Source organism: Gambusia affinis, linkage group LG15, assembly GCF_019740435.1.
Source record: "Gambusia affinis linkage group LG15, SWU_Gaff_1.0, whole genome shotgun sequence".
In the NCBI taxonomy this organism is placed as follows: Eukaryota; Metazoa; Chordata; class Actinopteri; order Cyprinodontiformes; family Poeciliidae; genus Gambusia; species Gambusia affinis.
In genome coordinates this window covers 24,039,500-24,045,499 of record NC_057882.1, presented here as the reverse complement: position 1 = coordinate 24,045,499, position 6,000 = coordinate 24,039,500, and positions in this window count along the sequence as shown.

Genomic DNA, 6,000 nt, shown 5'->3' with positions numbered 1-6,000 from the left:
AAGAGTTCAAGATTCTAACCTGCCTTGCTTTGCATTTCCAGCTAGATGCTAAATCTCCAGCATTAGGTTGTCATTCTCTCTGTGGCACATCAGGTCCAGCTGTGCTGTTTGATCGTTGTTGTTGGCTTGCATGTGTGTTTTAAGGACACACACCTTCCACCCATATGCACAGGATTTCTTCAGAAGATCCAAACGTCATTTTGTGATTTACGAGGCGTTATTGATGTTTGGTTAAAATAGGTCCAACAGTCTGGGCTGATGGACTGCCCTTTTGTACACCTATCTGTTAAAGATTTAAGGCCTTGGCTGAATCATCTGGTCAAAGGCAGTCTCAAGCAGACACTTAATGTGTTTTTAGGTCATGGCTGCAAATCATAGTTGTCAAACTGGATGTTCTTTTCAAAGTGCTTTTTACTACCTAATATAGTCCTCACTTAGGAATGTCAGTTTTTTAGAGTGTGCAGGAAATAAACCAGGCCATTGACATGTTGTTTTCATGCTATCAACAGTTACCTCTTTTTATTGTGTGTATCCGTAAATCTTCCCAGTGTAAAAAGTGCATTGCAAAACATTTTATAGCCCTTGAAATTCATCTTAAAACCTCAAGCTTCTTTAGCCCTCAATGCAGTTGTCTTGGGTTTGATTCCCAGTTTTGAGTCATTTGTCCTCACATGTTCTCCCCTTCCTATTTTATTGTCTATTCATTGTTCAATAAAAGCCATTAGGTTCTAGATCAAATGGAAAAAGTATAGCACAACTGCAAGATCTACAAAAGCATGATGATTAACCTAACATGTTGGGCTTGTAAAGCATTAATCAGAAAATCAAAAACCTATCAGAGGCTGGAAAGGACTTGAGACTGAGGTAAATGTCCTGCAGAACAATGAACACAAATATATCACCAGAACTTCAGCAGAAGATATAAGCAGATAATGGTTTAGCATGGCAGTTCATGGAGACTTTCCATCCAGACTGCTTGACTTTGACCTAATTTGAAAGCACAAATAGGTCATCCTTTGTGCATAACTGGCAAAACCGTACCTCAAATAACCTGCTGTTGTAATTATAGCAAAAAGTTGATGCTACAAAGTTTTGATTCGGCTGAAATGCAAATCACACTTTCAGATCTTATTTTGTCAAATAAAATAAAAATGAAAGCCATGTATAACTTTCCTTCCACTTGGCTGAATCACTTGATATTTTAATAAAATGCTTTGAAGTTTGTTTTTTGATATTACAAAAGGGGTGTGAATATTTTTACTAGACCCTGTATGTTAATAAGTTACATTCAATGAAAAATATTAATTTTCCAATTCATTGAAATTGCAAATGTGTTTGTGAACATGTCCCTTGGCATGGTCTGTTTACTGCAGTTTGAATGCATCAAATGTACGTGTTAGTTTGAGCTGAACTGGATGCAACATCATTCTGAGATACAAGTTAGTTCTTCTAAGATAAATTGACTTCAGCTTGTCGTCCATTTCTCATACATTTCAAGCTGTCTGAGCTGCTTTTATTGCTCCTCTCTAACATGTTATGTCACAGTAGATTAGAAAAAGCTGTCGAATTTAATATATGTATTGTGATGTGTCCAAGTGCACTTTCTTCAGCAGTTACACCTCTGTCACTCTGCTGCCTCTTAATACCAATTCATGTGTAAGCACACTCTCATCAGTGGCTTTAGCATGTGTGAATTATTAAAGAGACACAGAATTGGCCTCACATTAACACATTTTTTCTTTCCTTTTGCTGATAAGACAAAACCTATGTGTGAACTTATGAGCTCTGCTGCAGTAATGGTGACACTGGAATGTGGAGAACAAATAAGATGATTGCCAAATGCTTCTGTTAACAGCCGTCTGCAGCAGATGTAAGAAATGGAAACATGTGGGAACATTGGTGTATCAGACTGCGATTATCCAATGGAAGATGTTTGTTCTAGAATATTTAGTAAATTTTGTAATTGATTTTGCTTAAACTGCTTATTAGAGTTCATACAGAACACGTTAAAAATATTTGTTATGGCCATGTTAAGATGTTACAGCACAAGTTTGAAAAAAAAAGCCTTTCTGCAAGAAAGAAGGTTACCAACTGAAAAAAGTGCTGTAGTCAGACTGGCGGCCCAAACAGCACCACATTTTGATTAAAAATGTTTCCACTAGAGAGTCTTAAACACCAAATATCAGTAGGTGTTGGTATTTTTTTTCTGTGCGAGGAAATTTCTCAAACATTAAAATGCGCAGCACAAGTTTGTGCAGGTAGTGGATAATTTTTTCCGTCTGAGGGTCATGTGTCAAACTGGGTGTGTTGTTTAAGTGCTTATGATTAGAAGCGGAGGTGTGAAGAGTTTTGGTGGAGGTGGCAACCCTCATCTCAGCTTCCAAGCTAATCCCTCTTTAACAAAGGTCTGTTTCTTTGCTCTGCTGGATTCTGAACCCTGCAGGACTCAGCCTCCAGCCTGCAAACCTGCTGTTTACAATTTCCCTACTTCCCCTGGTTGAAATGTTGCTTCACTTTTGGAGAGGACGAAAGGCGTGGTGATGGTGTGTCAGGAAGAGGGGAGGCCTGCAGCAGCGGAGGGAAGGAGAGAGTCAAGGAGGACACAAAGGTGCCGTTTTGTCCAGTGGGAACAAGGCAGCTTTACACCCAGGGATACAGAGAGGCAGGAAGGAAGGAAGGAAGAAAGAATCAGACAGGGGAGCCGAGAGGAAGAGGAGGAGAAGGCCCCATAAGGGATTAGCAGAGCAGCAACTCCCTAGGGGATCAGAAACAAGCTACACTTTAATTCTGACAAGTGGTCCAGAGAAAAAAGAAAAATTAAGCAAAAGGAGGCAAAGAAAACAACAAAAATCACAGGAATAACATAAGAAAAACAAAATGTTGTAAATAGTCCAAAAAGAGAATGAACAGCAACAGGAAGACATGTCCAGAGACACAAGACATTAGGATGTGTGTGAGTGGCTGTTTTTATTCCTGTGCATGTGTATGATGTTTGTTTGAGAGCATTCACCTGCTTCTGCTTGCACACCTGATGGATATCATCTGATTTCTGACTGTGGCGTTTAAGGAGCTGGCAGACGACACTTTGACACCACAACAGTAGAGTCAAGCCCAGCTCCTTGGCTCTCGCACTTGAAACGTTTGATTTTATGTTTCTTCGTTCCTTGGCTTACCTCTACACCTTGTGCTTTTCAGGTTGGCTTCACTGCGGCTTCCACACCACACTGGTTCCAGTCCTCCAAACTGGTACCTGCTGTCCACTCCTTCAGGCTCTCCTGTTTTCTTTGAGCTTTTCATTTGTTCTACACTGCTCTGCTGCCATCTTTAGCCTTCCCGCTCTCCTGCCTACCTGTGTTCGGGGAAAGAACAGATCTCACACCATCCATCTCACACAGTCACAAACCGCCATGGATCAAACTCCTCCATCCTTTCTGGAAATGCAGGAAAATTCCTGAAACCTTGACACAAGATGAAAGTTCACATAATTTCATTTTTCCTTGTTGGGAAATATTTCAGATGTTTCACCAGATGTTTGGTAGAACAAGATTTTTTTCTTTTCATTGACTGAAATGAGAAAAACTGCAAAATTATTTAAGCATATCAGGTTTTATTATACTTACAAAACTGACCTCAATCTATGATGCGTTTTCTTCCACTTTGTTTATCTACTGATCATGTGCAATTATTTCACACCGCTCTCAGATTGTAGCTGCTTTTGATTAAATCAAGTCATTTCTTTGTGTTAATTAAAACCAAATCAATTTATTTCCTTTTCATAGTTAATACAAGCAACAAAATGAAAGAGGATTTCTCTGGGATTGTTAAGAAGTTAAGTATAAAAAATAAATTAAACTGCACACAAATATAGAAAACTGGAAATCTGCATACTGGAATACCATGCATGAAATATTTCTGAACTATGTTATGTCTGAAACCAAACCCGATCTGTTCACAGCACTGCTGCAAATCCTTTTCAGAAGGCAACAATTTTCCTGTATTGGTCAGTAAAAGTCCAGACACACACAGAGTGACTAGTATGTATGTTCTGTCATCTCCATGTATGGAATACAAAAAACAATAAAAGAAATACAACTGGACTCCAAACCAACTGCTTCAAAAATTCAGCTCTCCAGGTAGAAAAAGAGTCATACAGGAAATGACTAACATAATAAATCTTCCAGTAGCAATGCAGGGAATGAGTTATTCAACCTAAAAATGTTAACCTTACTTATTTTTTAAAAGGTGTATTTAAATTTAAAAATAAATCAAGAGCTCTGTAACTGTTAATAACAGCTAAAAGGATAATTTAACAGTTTCCAAAATAAATTTAAAATATTTCTTGTGTATAGTAGACAAGAATATGAACTCATCATAATTACAGTAATTTAGAAAAATATCTGCACTTTGTTATAATTTAAAAGTTTTCTTATTTGAAGAAAACCCATGCTTCTTTGTTATGCATTAGTTTAAACAGTTGTCAAATGAGTGCACTAATTACTTCATATGATGTTTCTCTTTGCAGCCAATAGTCATATCTCTAAAACTTTTCACAATTTCTGACATTTCCTCCATTGTCTTCTATTAGGATATATATTACGATTTAATGATTGACTGGCACTAAGTTTATGGATATGTGTAAATTTGAAGAAAAATTCAGAGGTTTTCAAATTTTTTACAAACAAAAATCTTAAGTGTGGCAAATATTTGCATTCACCTGCTTTATAGAGTTATTCTAAAACAAACTAAAATTTCCAAGCAGTTGCTTTTACATATTTGTCACTATTAGAAAAGAGGCATCATTACTGATCTCTCCATCAGGTTAGAGACACATTAAGTACTTGAAACATTTCTAACAATCTTGGTATAGTTTTGGTGTAAAAAAAAAAATAAGCAAAGAAACATTTACAAAAGCCAAAGGAACATTTTTTTATAATTCAATTTGGTATTCCAGGAAAAAAAACTTTGCAATGCAAGAGAGAGAAAAAGATGCAGAGAGAATTTTTTCTTCTCTCCTTCCTTTTCTGCTTTTCTGTCTTTCTCCATATGGCAGCCATTTGTCTGGAGGAGGTCTGTCAGACATAAATAATAGGTTATGAAAAAACAGGAGGGAGGGGGACGCTTGCTTCTTCCTGAGGGACAGGATCTCTAGAGGCCCGAGTGTCCTTCAGCGACACAAACGAAGGATAGGAATGATGGGCAGAAAAGAGGGAAATGCAAACTTTTTCACAAGATTGTTTGAGTTGTCTATATATCTATTGTGATAAAACAAAGTTTGATCTTTTAAAGAGGTTTTCACTTTTATGCCAACACTCTTAGGCAATTGACTGTTGCACTAAATCGAGATGAAGTTTGAATAATTAACCAATCAGTGCGGCAGGAAGGCCGAAAGCCACGAAAACAGAGAAAAACTGGGAAGAGATGGGTATTTTTTGCAAGGGGAGACTGAGTGCAAGGCAACATTAGGGCCTTCTCAAGTTTGTGCTCGCTGATTTTCATCTGAAACCAATTAGTTCCAAACCACGAAGACAACACCAAGCCGAGTTTTTAAAAACATCCTCTCTTTCCTCATCTCCCCCGACCCCCTTCTTTTCTGTTCATGTGTCAAGCTCTGCAGCGCTCTGCTGGGTCTAGACTCTTGTGCATGCAAGCAGGCATGCCTTTGTGTGTGTGTACGTGTGTGTGTGCTTGTGCTCGGAGGCATCGTGATTAACATTCGCCCCAATTCGCTGGGGGACACGCATTCTAAGCCCTTCCTTCCTGCTCCGAGTGGAATTCTCATTAGCTGATAACTACTTTTCAAGAGACTGCTGCATTCCTCTACTGGATACCAGGGGCCTTACAGGTCTCCAGAACACATGCACTCACACACAGTGGTGCAAACACATGCACACAGGAATACATATGCATGCAATAAACAAATTTGTGCAGCCAATTGTCTTTTCCAGAAGCATAATCATGTTTCTTATGTTCAAAAGATGTCATTTTTCAATGCACCACCGA